Source organism: Megalops cyprinoides, chromosome 6 (genome assembly GCF_013368585.1).
Source record: "Megalops cyprinoides isolate fMegCyp1 chromosome 6, fMegCyp1.pri, whole genome shotgun sequence".
Lineage (NCBI taxonomy): Eukaryota > Metazoa > Chordata > Actinopteri > Elopiformes > Megalopidae > Megalops > Megalops cyprinoides.
In genome coordinates this window covers 13,317,501-13,331,581 of record NC_050588.1, presented here as the reverse complement: position 1 = coordinate 13,331,581, position 14,081 = coordinate 13,317,501, and the positions used below count along the sequence as shown (strand labels likewise).

The 14,081-nt window shown below is 45.6% G+C and overlaps 1 protein-coding gene across 7 annotated transcripts in view; it reads left to right on the top strand.

Moving 5' to 3' along the window:
- The window catches only part of atp2b4 (ATPase plasma membrane Ca2+ transporting 4), a 79,166-nt gene that overhangs the window by 2,371 nt on the left and 62,714 nt on the right, over positions 1-14,081 (top strand). Inside the window, exon 1 of one of the 7 annotated variants that reach the window (XM_036531246.1) lies at positions 10,479-10,568. The exons of the other annotated variants lie outside the window; for them this stretch is intronic. The gene's annotated coding sequence lies outside the window, so the exon portion shown is untranslated. Of the gene's footprint in view, positions 1-10,478; positions 10,569-14,081 lie in introns of those variants that run through there. 7 annotated transcript variants of the gene reach the window in all.

The window sequence follows — 14,081 nt, the reverse complement described above, 5'->3', positions numbered from 1 at the left end:
GATTTTTCGATGTTTATTTAACTTAATTTTCCACTGCAGCCTCTTCTCTTAGGCAGCTGACTGCAAAAGGCCATTACAACATGCAGATAATACACAGCAAATCCATGAGCGTACGTTTTTTTTAGGTAGGAAAATTACATGGCGTGGCTCTATGAAAGAGAATCAGCCCACAGTTCAGTCTTGTTTGTTTCAATGACAAGTACCTTCATTCGAGAAAGGTCTATCCGAAGGTGATTATGCAGACAGAATGCATTTTTGCTGTCTGCGGTAGTTTTACAGCAATGTATTTGCAGAGTGGAACAAATTTCATTCTTGATGTTTCAGGGTTTGGGAGGGGTAAACTATAACTCATCTGGTGTGTCATCCAGGTAGTACTACACGTGTGAATTGGTGTTTTTTTTTTTTTTTACAATGTTGAGGTCATATCTTACAGTCAACAATTACAGCATTGCAGTCATATCTTGATATTGCTGTTCAGCACACAGTTCTTATCTCACTGTTATGCATGGACGTTTTCTTGCACAGGTTATTTTATTTCAAGAAACAGTGGTTTGGCTGTAAGGCTCCTTTTCAGCAATATAAATTAAGCTCTGGGAAAGCATCCAGCCTCCCCCTACCATGTTTCCACCACTATAGTTTTTTTTTCCCTCTGTGTTGAGTTGCAAGAAAACAAAAGAAAATCATGATCTGTTAATCCTGGATTTGTTGTTTGGATGGGGCACGACCAATTTCCAGCAAATGACAGCGCAGTGTCTCACTTCCTTGGAGGTGCGATCTCACAGCACCCTGGAGTTTGGTTGCTGAGAGTGTAGGATATTTGCCAGTGACGTATGGTTTATAGCTATACTTACGACTGACACGTGTGAGTTCCGGCTTTCATTTTCCTTCAGAGCTGTTGGGCTTGAGTGAAGCATTCTATGCAAGAAAGGGAGGCAGTGTAGCATAGTGGAATGGAAGAGGACTCCAACCAAAAGGTTGCTGATTCGATTCCCCGCTGGGGCACTGCTGTTGTGCCCTTGGACAAGGTACTTAACCCAGAATTGCCTCAGTTAATATCCAGCTTTATACATGTGTAAAAAAAATGTAACCTCTGTTATGTCACTCTAGATAAGAGTGTCTGTTAAATGCCAGTAATGTAAAGATGTGTTGCACTCTCCTCTTTGGCGATTCCTTCCCATCCTCTCAGCCATGGAGACTTTTGGATTGTTTAACATATAGATGCTTGTTTTACATGTTAGATGTCTGGCTTTGATGCTGTTGATCACCTTAAAACTGTGTGTAGTAACTGTTGTAATGAGTTGACCCTGTAGGGCAGAAAATGGTAAATACCACATTTTAATGCCGGCTATAGCAAATGCAAAATATCAGGACTTTGGCATTTATTGTGACATGTTCAGTACATATTTGTACTTAAACACACAAATTGGCATCATTGCTGCTAGATGAGCAGAGCACCCATTTGGAGATGAACGAAAATGCTCAGCTCATTATTGTCCCTTGTTTTGTAAACGACTGTGAAACCATGGAGTGACTAATAAGAGTTGTCATCCTATATCATGTTCTCTAGATTCATTTCTGTGAATTGGAAGCAGATGAATCAAACAGAGGGTTAGCTACACACGCTTATATGTGCGCTGTTGCTGTTGACGTTGGCTTTCGCTGCTTTCGACTGACCGTTCATCAGCGAGTGTTTGCAGTGGGGGTTTTTTTCCCTTCATAGGCTATGCACACTGCACTCTGCTGTCAGGCAACGTAAAGGATGTATGGCTGGCTGTGACTTACATGACGGTCAGCCGTGGACTTCACACAAGTTGGGGGAAGGGTTTGTTTGGAGCTGCTAAGATGGTTGCCTCTCCGTTGCTACAGCAGGCCGAAGTAATTTATTACTGCACAGATCAAGCTGTGTTTACTTTCCCAGCATCTGTTCTCTCTAATTAAGAGGCACTCCTTAGCCCTGTTACGTCGATGCAGCTGAACTTGGGCTGGGAGGGAAAAAAAAGAAAACACAAAATAAAAAATATCAACATTCTGCTCAGGATGGGAATTGGGCTCTTCCCTGAGATCGATCATTCCTAAAAGGAGGGAAGCCCGGAGATGAAAGAAACGCCTCTACAGATGTCCTTCAGCATCCACGTCTGTATGGCAGGCCTCCGGAGGCAGGGTGTTAGTCGTCCTCGTGCTGCAAGAGCAAACTGCTTCAAGCAAACTGCCTTTATGGTTTCTTTTCTCAACTCTCCTCGTAACTCTGGTGTAATTTTCAATGTAACTCGCAGTGTCTCCTGTACAGTAAGCCAGTATGTGTAATGTGGCTACATGGTACAGCAGGATGCAGCAACAAAGTTTGTGTTTGCTCTACTCTCTTAATTTTCCACTAGCGTGAAAAGGGATTGACTTGAGTATACATAGATTGCCACTCAGAAAGTCAAGGGTGTCACACAATGACAAAGGACTTCAGGTGTTCTTTTGCGTGGGCCATAATGAAGCCCCCGGCGAACAATGCCATCGTTCCTGTATGCTAATAGGAGGAAATTCTGCAGAATGTCAATGAACCTCTTCGGAGACGTTTGGCTCGTTCTGAGTGGCGAATGGGGACCGTGCTCAGCTTTGCGAGACAGTGCATGATAAATAAATGAATAAATTAGTCACTTTGCATTAACGGCATCTTTTAGCAAGCATGGCACGCCTCTCTCAGAGCGCTGGAGCCGCCATGCTGCAGCCAGATTGCGAGCCCTGCTGAAAGAGATAAAACTCGCGCCATAAGCTCGTGACTGCTCGGCTCCAAAGGCGAACATGCTTTATTTGTGCGAGCGCATGTCACTGGAGTCCCATAATGAGGTCAGACACTTAGTCGGTTATCTGTTGCGTTGTGCTAGAGATGCCTCTCCCCCCTCTCCTCCCCACCCCTCCCGCTCTTGGGCTCCTTCGGATGAGAATTAACCAGTGCCTTACTTAGTCTTCCACCAGTGTGGAGTTGGGCCCCTCCACTCCAGCTCACACTGAGTGGCTGTTGTTTGAGTTAGGATTCTGGGGTGCTTGTGCAGGCAGGAAGAAAGGGCATCTTAGAGAGCTCCCCCCCCCAAGATGTGTTCCCAGCCACGTTTTAGCTCTGAATGTAATCACTGCTCAACAGATTGGCTGCGAGTGGTGGCGGCGGAGGTGGTGTTGGTGGTGGTGGGGGGGGGTGGTGGGGTGTTGTTGGTTGTGGCAGTGACTCAGTGAAGTCTGACATCACAACCTGTGTGGGGGAGACAGGGGAGAGGGAAGAGAACGAAAACAAAAACCATAGAAATGATGCACTGCGCATCAGAGCCCATATATATATATATATAAAATATATAAAAATCAAAGTTCAGACATGCATGACTGTGCAAAATTACATAACGGCTGTTGATAGTTCCCAGCTCCCAGTTGGGTTGGAGCTGTAGCTTCCTGCGACCAGTATGACAGCTGCCATCCTTGTGGGTTTGTACAGTGTGGGTTTCTCATTCATGCCAGGTTCAATTCTGTCATCATCCGAGGCATCTGCGGGTTTAGAAAGGAAATGAAAGCGGGACGTCTGACACCTCTGTCACAGAATAAATCACCTGGAAGTGAAGAAGAAGGTCGTGATGTAGGAAAACGGGTGTGCAAAATAGGGGTTTACATATTTCATACTCGGGGAGGGCAGGGGTGAGCGCACTAAAGCTTGGAATTTATTTCAGCTGGGCAGATCGTCGGGGGGCAGAGCTGTGACTTTAGGGAAGTGTCTAGTCCATCACCAGAAGCTTCAGTTCCTCTCTGAAAAGAGGCCCCCTGGATATTAGAGTGTGGCAAGTGTAAAAGCATGCTTGGGTGAGTGCTGGGGTTGAGTCTACTCCAACCAGCCTGGGGAACCGGGTGCCTCAGGTTCGGTTGGTGCAGCGAGAAAACGGCGTGGGCGAATGCTGGCACTGTCACGAAGCGCTGTTCAGGGCGCTGAGTCCAAGACCAAGCAGGTGTAAGCCATGAACGTCACAAGCATGGGATGCTTAACAAAAATCACTTATTTTAGATTTTAGTCCTCTATTCTGAGAAAAAAAAAATATCAGGGAAAAAATTCATAATTGGAAGAAATTGCATTTTTCATGCCTGGAGTGCACACAGAAGGCCATTAAATGTTGATTATATCTGAGCATAATTTCATTGCACCACACATTGCAGTAACGAGTGTGGGATATTAGAAAGCAATGTTAGTTTGAACTGGCTAGATGTCACACCCGGCAATGCAAGTAGCAACTGAAGCCCCCCTGTGAGATTTGTGTCAGCTCGCACATTTCCTTAAGTATTTGCAAAGTGTATTAATAGAGCCATTTAAAAAAAAAAAAAAACCCTCTCAGGATTTCCTGTTATGTCACTCGGGACCTCCACCTTGTGTCAGGGGCTGGCGATGTCGACGAAGATGCTGAATTTCTTCATTAAGGCTGCGCGAAACACCAGACTTGTCACTCAGGCATTAAGCTTGGAAGCAGTGATTCAATCTGCCGCTTGTTTTCTTCCTCCCCTCTCCCTTCTCCCAAGGTGATCAAACATGGAAACAGCTTGCCGCTTGATTTAGCGTAAACCGACAGACCAAGAGAAACAGCCTCTCAAACTTGACAGTTGCGAATCCTTTGGGCCCCCCCCCCCCCCACACCCCCCAGCCCCAATCACAGCTGTCCTCTCTAACTTTACACCTCTGTGGACCTTCTTGCAAAAAATAAACTCATAATTGTTTGATCATGCCAAAACCTGCGGGAGGACTGTTCCAGATTCTTCGCAGAGAGGTCGTGAGAAATAAAGTATGCAGTCAAGTAAGTTCCCCTGAAAGGAGTGGTGTGTAATGTCTACAGCCAGATGCTATGTCGGCCTCATTTTGAAACATGCGGCCCTCAATTAGGGATTCAGAGAAAAATGTGCTGCAAGTCCTTGGAATCTGGTAACTTGGACGAAGAGCCTGACAACAACTGTCCCTCAAGTAAGATTGAAAGGGCAATACACCATCCCAAAGAAGACCCGTGGGCTCAGGATGTGCAGCACTGGCAAACAGCAAAGACAGGCTGAAAAGAGCTGTCATGATTTTTTTTTCCCAGGTCAAATGCGGTGGCAACCGGCCTTGTGTTAGACGACAGGCAGCATAACGACACTGTACCAAAATGCTCAATTAATGGCCTTTGCTCCACTTTGTTAGAAGTATCTGCGCCGAAAGGTATTTTTCTGTTCTGGTGCTCTAGCGAAGCTTCCCCGAAGGAGGATGGGAAGTGCAGGCAGACAGGCACGGTGCGGAGGCCCGATAAAGAGACGAGCTTATAAAGTGCGAAAGTGAGAGGTGGAGTAAAGAGGATTAGCTTCCCAGTGTGAAAGACCCATCATCAGATACCGTCAGCCGGCTAATTAAAAATCTCATTAAATCAGAGGTAGCCATTTCAATGAGACGTCTTCGCTCCTTGTGAAAAAAGCCCCCCCCCCCCCCCCCACCCCAAAAAAAAACAACAAAAAAAAAAAAAACCCTCAACCCCCCACACCCCACTGGGTGTAAAAGACACGGAACAAGGTCGTGCCACCTGGACGGGACAGGCTCCATATATCAGGATTCCAGTTATTTTTTTTCCCACTTGTGAATATTTTTGTTTCTTTTCCATGAGCTTTTCCGTGTCACAGTCCCCTAGGAAGGAGCAACCTATTGCTAAGCAATTAAGCGGTGCTGTATGCAGTTGCACTGCATGCAGCCCCTTTCCTGTCGCGCACTGGGGATGCAGATCCTCCTGTCCCTGTAGATAGAGAGCGCATGAGACTTCTGCGCAGCACATCAGCCTAGTGCAACACCCTGGTTAAGCCAAAAGGCACCTTGGGGCTTCTCTTTTAAGCAATAAAAAAAAATGGTTGGACCTACCAAACATTTTTAAATCAGCCCCTGTAAGTCGTATGGCTTGGTGCTCCCAATTGAACACTTTCCCTGAAATTATTAATTATATTATTATATTTATATATGTGTGTATTTGTAATATACGCTATATTCAAGATCTGTTTTTATAATAATAATAATAATAATGCTATTATAATATAATATGTAAATATATCTTACGTTACATTAGGCATTAGACACTGAGCTCACAATACCATATGTCCGGCAAAACAGTAGAACTACTTACTTCTTGAAAGAGCTGGTAAAAATTTCCACCCTCTGTAACTTAACTCTTAGTAATGTGGAATGTGTCATCAACAATATTTATGTTTTTCAGTGTGCTAAAACAGAGTACAAAACTTCCATTTACCTGTGATATATTAGTGATTATTGCCACAACTGGAACACGGACTGACCAGTAGGAACAACTGAATGGAACTATTTGATTTATGCTTTTGTCATCTCTTTGCTCAATATTACCGGACAGTATCAGTAAAGCAAGTAAAAAAAATCCACTGACAAGATATTTTAAGGAAAAAAATGAAATTATATTCTTGGCAGTTTTAATCTAAATGACGTGGTAATTTGATTTTGCAGTCTGTTCTAAGGGACACAAAGCATTCCGTTATTTTCTGATTTCATGAAATTTGAATTTACAGTATTTTGTGTCATGCCTACATGACATTTTCTGAGCAGATTTCCTTTTCAGCAGTGACTTGCAAAGGCTGCAGATCATTTATACATTTATACAGCTGCATATTGTACTCATGCAATTCGAGTTCAGTGCCTTGCTCCAGGGTGTCTGTGCTATGGATCCCTTTTCAGTAGGCCAGGCCTAGGTGCTCTGTAATGATGAGGAAAGGTAATACAATGAAGCTGCAGGAGCCAGCTTAACGAGGTTACTCAGGGTAGCTCTTTTGAAGTTCACCGGTTGCCAGTTAGCCCCTGGGCAAACTGGTGCTCAGCGACATGGACCATGAAACAGTTCTCAAAGACAGTTATCGACATGTCGCCCATAATCAAAACTCACATGGATTCTTATTTTGGTTTTATGATTGGCTGTTTGGGTAACTAATTCCCTCACTGATGTTTCAGACAAGAACATACCAGAACCGTCGTAAAGCAAAGTGTAGTCACTCCCCTCTGACATTTTGCCTGATGCAGCCAGGGTGAAGTTTGCTTGTGAGTCAAGGAAGCTCAGCTGTCAGAGCAGAGTGCTGGGCTTTCTTTGTGGAATGAATGAATCACCCCCCCACACACACACACACATGCACACACACACACCTTCTCTTTATCACCTCTTGCACACACATGGCCTCGTATCTCAGCGCTGTGTATGGAATTGAAAGGAAGCCGAGCGATACAGGCTAACTGCGGTGAATTACGGACTTGGTGAAAGTAAATTGTTCGGCCTTGGCACACTTTAATAAAAACTTTGAGTCACCCAGAATTCCCTATGTGCAGTCCTGCTCTGAATTCATTCATAGGCTCTCGCTTCTCTAACACTGTGGTGTTGAGTGTAGAAAAGGTGGGGTGGTGTTGGTGGTGGTGGTGGGGGGTGGGGGGGGGTTAGTTTGCTCATGCAGTGCAGAGTATGGACATTTCAGTTCCTCATATTTGAAAGTTTCTCAGTTATAGATATGGCTGGCTCTTTTTGCCTTTTTGTTTGTTTGTTTGTTTGCTAGTCCCTCCCTGTCTCTCTCCCCTCCGAGATCGTGGCAGTTGTTTGTGTCCCCGAGGTGCCTGGCGAACGCGTGGTTCTAATTTAGCTGCTGGGCGGACGGCCAACTGGGAAACTCTTCGGGGGCGAGATGGCTTCTGCCACCCTCCCCTTTCTCCCCCTCTCTCACTCTCCATCCACCCCCACCTCTCCCTCTCTCCCTCTCATGGGCTCTGACTGTGGCTGTCTCTCAAGGCTCTACCTATTGTAAGCTACTGCGTCCCCCAGCAGCTCAACTGTCACAGAGCTTTGTCCCCTTGCCTTGCCTGCTCCCCGCCAGCCCAACTCGGAGCAGGAGAGTGCCCCGTTGTGTAAGCTGGACATTTCTGCGGACCAGCGATGCACATACATCGGATTACCTCATGTGGCTGCACAGTGTTTACTACGCTGTGTGTTGCCGTAATGAGCAATTCTACTTGCAGAGTCAAGGAAACATAAAATAAGTGTGTAATGCACTTCTCATTCCTATCATGTTTATTTTACTCCTTTTTTATTGCAGCAAAGAAGGATATCCTGCCTGCTGGCCCAGAGTAAAGCATGTTTTCATCTTTTGGTCACGAAATGGAACGTCTTACTTAGGTTGTGGAAAATTGGGTGTGGTGTTCAGACATTGTTTCAGAGCACAATGTAGCCACAATTCCACAACAGAGGCGTTTGCAGAAGATAATTACAGCATCGGTAATAATGAGTCTTTCCAAGCTTGTTTATAAATTTTTTGTGTCGTTTCCATGCAAAATAACTGAAATCACTATTTACGTTATCTTGACAGGCTTAGTCCTTTCTATTAGAGACACAGTTTGTACCTTACCTCTTGTGATAATTGAGTTCAATTTTGGCTGAGTTCATGCTGTGCTTGTTTAGCTCCTTATTGCCTGTACACAACAGCAACACTGTCATCAGAGTTGTTGGGATTCCTTCGATGCCATGGAAATGCTGTTATCGAAACTGGTTGGAATTATTTCGGTTTCAAGTTAGAAGATTTCTCCAGAATGTTTTATACTGTTCGTCTCATTTCAGAGGTCAATGCTCTCTCCTCAGGCCGCCCCCCAACAAGCACATGCCGGTCACCCCCCCCCCCCCCCCCCCCCAGACCCATGCACGCACATGCACCACTCTCCCAACCGCTGTAAACAAGAGCGTTCAGTTCGAAGCAGGCCGCTGGAAATGGAAAAACATGTGAGAGGGTCAGGCAAGAAAGAAGAGTAAGAATGAGCCTTTGTTGGAGCTTTCCAAGTACCCCCAACCCCCCCAACCCAGAGTGTCAGGCCAGCTGTTTGGTTTCGACAGTGACATAAGCAGCAGAACAGAGTAGCCCATATGCCCGGCACCGGGCAAAAGAATCGTGGCCTGTTGTCGCATTCCCTCCTCTATTACATTATTTAAGCTAAGCACTCCGGACATGCAAGACAGGCAAAACTTGTTATGTTCCACATCTGCGACTGTCTTGTGACGGACCAGAAAAACATGAGAAACGGTCGCCTGAGACTGACTCCTCTTTTTCCAGGGTGCTTTATTTGGTGCTCAAGCTCTTCATTTTCTCTTCCTCGTGCTTTCGGGTTTCCATGAAGTTAGCCTGAGTCACACAATAAGGCATCTGTTTTTTTTTTTTTAAATTCCGTGATTTCAGAAGTCAGATGGATAAACAGCCTGGTGGTGTCTGGTCACATACCTGATTTCGCTTTCTACTCTTATTTTAAAACAGCTGCCATAGCTGACTCTTCAAACTGGGACATGAGCAGACACAGCGGTTGACCAAGTGGCTGCGACTCTGCACGCAAACCAAAGCTCAGCTCTCTGTCCTCAGGATCTCTGTGAACTTTGACCCTCACAGGTGGCAAATTCAACCCGAGAGGCAGTAGACATATGGCCCAGTTGTAAAGAATCCCAGATGCCACATGGCTTGCTGGTGTGGTGGAGGTGCATGACAGCCTGCCTGTATCAGGTGGCTCATACCCCGTCAGGCCTAAAGATGTGCATTCTGGATAAACTGATACTTGAGTGTTCTGTAGAACACAAGATTGAATATTCAAATAATGAGATTCTTAATTTTTCCATATATTAAGCTTTCAGGCAGGAAAATGAATGACTTCAACTCTTTAACATTCACCATACAGGGACCTCTTTCCAGTGTTGTTAATACACATGTGTCTGTTTCAATAGTGACTCAAGTAACAAAGTAGCGATTTCCTGCTTCAATGTTCAAATTATCCAATGTGCAGTTGTTGGGCTTTTTTGATGTTTCTAAATTTTTGGGAAAACACCTAAGAGGTGTTACAAAACTACATAAAATACTGTGGTATAAATATATAATTGTTCCAATGAAAGCAGAACTGACAGAATTTGTTTTTGCTATTTTTGATGCCACAATGCAGAAACATTCTGATTCTCATTCATTTTCTCAGTGAAGGTCAATATCGAATTTTAGTCTGCAGGTCTACCTTGATTAGACTTATAGTAATAAAATATAAATATATAAACAAATAATATAATATAGAGGGCCTGATGTGTTTTATTTGCCCTGAAATTAATTTTAAGGTGTCTGGACAAAATGAAAGCCATTGACATTGTTTAGCTCAACATACCAAGCGTATGCCGAGCATGAGGGCTTCACAAGACTGTCAGGTGGTTGGTTCATCCAGCCCAATACAGTCCCGTCCATTTTTCTTTTGTTGCAGGGAACAACCCTTAGTGACCTTGAAAAACTGCATTGAGTCTGCAGTGCCTATGGGTGGGGCCTCCGTGAGATATCTGTTCTTCTGTGGAAGAGATGACTGGTGGGCTGCAATGACACAGCGTAGCATGGGACATTCTTATTAGTGCCCTGCCACAGTCATGATTAAGCAGCAGATTTTTATTTTTCCTTTTTGAGATCATTGGCTGAGGCAGCTCTGAAGTGTTTAGTGGCTTGAGATTTAGCAAGGCTTCTGTGACAGGAAGACTACCATGCAGGTATGTAAAGATGCGCCATAAATGAAGGCCTACATGAGTGTGTTTGGTAACAGAGGTAGACAGTATGTGTGCTACATGCTGAAACGTACACAGCGGCCTGTGCCTCTAACTCACGCTCATGGCTGACCAAGATAAGCGTATCGCTGGGTGTGGGGTGGTGGGAGACGCACTTCTCTCCAGGGCTGTGCCTGTGATCTTCTGCTTGTCTTGAAGTGTCGCCTTGGTACAGTTCTGTTTGATGTCCCTGGTGTGTTTATTCACTGGTGTGTTGTATAGCTACAAACAAGCTACACAGGCAAACACACACACCCACTTGGACACACAGACATACACACAAAAATCCATCTTGGCTGGACCAGCAAATCATAATTGAGAGCCAGTTACTGGTGTAGACATTTCCTAACAAGCTCACAGAAACGAAAAGGGCACAGACATAATATTGGTGACATTTTGTTCGAAAGGCCTCTCTGCTCTCTAATAATAATCGCTGTTAAATTCAAATTTCTGACATGGCCCCCCGTCCGCCCCGGGTCGACGCGCAAATATGTTTTTGGATATTCCAGGCCCGCGAGGCACCGCGCCGGTGATGTCATGCACCGGGGGAAACCTGGGGAAGTTGTGACCGGGCTGTCGGCACGGATCGGGCTCACTTTTGTTCATGGGCATGGAGATTGGCAGAGAGGGGTGGTGGTGGTGGTGGTGGTGGTGGGGTAGGCAGGGGTGGGGGAGTGGCCGAATGAACCACAGTGACATGCAATGCATGAGACACGAGAAGCACTGATTAGAGGAATTAAAGCGGGAGGGATCACTGGGCGCAGTGGAGCGTGCCCGCTGCGGCGGTGCCAGCTCATCGGTGGCGGCTGTGAGCATGACGCGAGCCCCGCAGCGCTCCCGTACATTAGAGGGGGGCTCCGCTGGGCTGCCTCTCCGCCGCCACAGTGCCTGCCAGTGCTTTCCCTTGCCCCGAGGATGAGAGGAACTGCTGGGGTGTCACAAATTGAATTGAGTAAAACATTTCACTGTTCTTGAAAAAGCCCGGTGGGACTGCATGTTCCACTTGGCCTTGGCATTGCACGAGCCGCCGCGTTATACTTGCTGCCATTCCATTTGCTGCCATTCCATTCGCTGCCATTCCACTCTAATTCCTGGCGACACCTTGAAATAATGGCCGTGGAATGCTGGCCGTTGAGCACTGTGTGTACAGTAACAGTGTTTCACAGTCTCTCCATAGTTCCAGTTAAGAGTCCAATTCCAAACTTGGACGTTGCATGCACATTATTTAGATTGTAACTGGCCGCTGTTTGTATGAGCCACTTAATTTACATGTATGCCCAGTTGGAGCAGAAGGCTCTTGGTGCTTGTTTAGTGACTAAATGGCAAATTAAAGAGGGTTGTCTTCTCTGAGAGTAGCGATAGCTGAGTCAGTTCACTGTTCCTTGATATCTCCCACAATCAAGCTCTTGAAGGCTCCCTCTCTTTGGTTTAACAAGCACAATTGGGCTTCATTGTCCAAACCGTAATGTTTTCGAGGCTCTATGCTGCCAGCTCAGCAATAATGCTGCGGCGCAGACTCGAGAAGGCACTTCTGAAAGATTATAATTAAGAGATTAGAATATCTCCCGAGCTTGTTCCTCCATAATAACCCACAACCTGAGCTGATGTTGTTCACGACCAAACTATGTAGTCATTAGGAGCGTGAGGGCGTCATATGATTATTTCAGATTTCACTAAAGCCACTGCTGCTCGTTCACTGCACGTTTTGCGGTGGCTGCTGAAGAGGTTAGGACAGGGCAGAGGAGAGGCACGCCAAAACATGCGCAGTTGGTCATCCCACCCCCTCAAAGTTAAATAGTCCAATGTATTTATACAGATCTCCACCGCAGGGGTCCCTGGAATTCAGATACTATGTTTGAACCCTTGTTACTGGCTTTTCTGATCATGGCGTGTATTTTGAAGCTCTATACACATGAATAAAAGTGTTGCTGAGTCACCCATGTCATGTCACTAGATATAAAACAATATGGACAAAATGGCTGTGTCACTTGAGTCTGGCCATTGAAAGGGACAGTCTCTGTTTCCTCCTAATTTTTTCAAGTGCAACATCCCACCAATTTGCTCCTGGGGTAGCCCAGCACACGGGTGTTGGATGCGGGTCGACGGTCCACACCGCTTAATTCGAAAGCAGTGTTCTCACTTGCACACTCAGCACTTCCTGCTTTTTTATTCTTCCACTCCGTCCCTCCCTGATTCTGGAGCTGGGGGCTGGTTAATCAAACCTGGGAACGGTTGGCTGCCCCAGTGAGATAACTGAACTTACCCGGCCTTATTGAAAGGAGCGGGTCGTGGAACACTGTGCGGGCGTTAACCTCATCTTCACTCGCAGTTACAGGAGACTTGCCTCTGGTGATGGCCCCTGGAAACTTGCTCATTTCAGTGTGGAAATGAGAGATACCAGCTGGAGGGCTCGCCCGTCTCTGGCAGATCATGTCTTTCCTGTTCCCGTTTTTTAAAATTAGAAGAGAAATTAGTGCAGTATAAGGAAGGAAGGGAGACCTCTTTTGCATCCTGCTCTGTCCCTTCCCAAGAGTTGCCTTCCCCAGGTTGGTTTTTTTGGTTTTGGTTCACGCTCCTAATTTTGGTTGGTTGCCCTCATCTCCAGGTGTTTCATAATATGTGGATGAGTTGTGTTAACTGTGTTTGTTTCTTTTGTATTGTTTAGGAGTCATATTTAAAAAAAATATTTATTGCAAAGGATTTTACAATACATGTTTTTGATTATCCCGTGCAAGGTGCCTTTGCCTACATGTACTTGGTATATACAACTAAAGATATTCCCTGAGGTTCATTTTCAAATACGTTTTGAATGTTTTCAAGAAGATTTAAATAAATTGTTCCAATTAGACAAACTTTTTAAATCATAACTGTAACATTTTTTGTGAATGGGCCTGTATTAGCATCTCTGCTTTGGAGTCTTCACTTATAAAATATTGATCAAACTGGTTCCCGTCCACTGCTGTGTAAACAAGGTGCGATCTGTTCTCAGAGCCTCCACTGGTGGCCTCCCTCTCTAGCTTAATCAAAGCTGGTGCCTCACTTTGAGGTCCTGGGCTCCTAATTAATGGCATTTGTGTAATTGAAACGGCCTACTTCTTTTTTAAAGTGCACAGATGCTTTTGCACATCAAAGCCGAAGCCTTCAAAGCTTCTGGAGGTGGCGCGCAGGTGAGGCTAGCGGAGCCCGCGGCGCCCCGATCCTCGAGAGTGGGGTGACGTGGGGAGCAGGGGGGTAAGGCGTCCGCGAGCCGGGCCTTTACATCCCTTTCCCAAAATGCTGCTGCTGCAGGGTTGTGCTTTTGAAGCCGTAGCTATGGAACAAAGCCATAGCTCTGCAGGCAGAAGAGTAAGTTTAAGATCACAAACAAATAGGCAGGGCAACCCAGTCCTGCAACCAGCAGCTGAGGGAAGCAGCCCGGTCCTGGAAGTTTGTGAAATTACATAAATCTGCAGCTCTGCA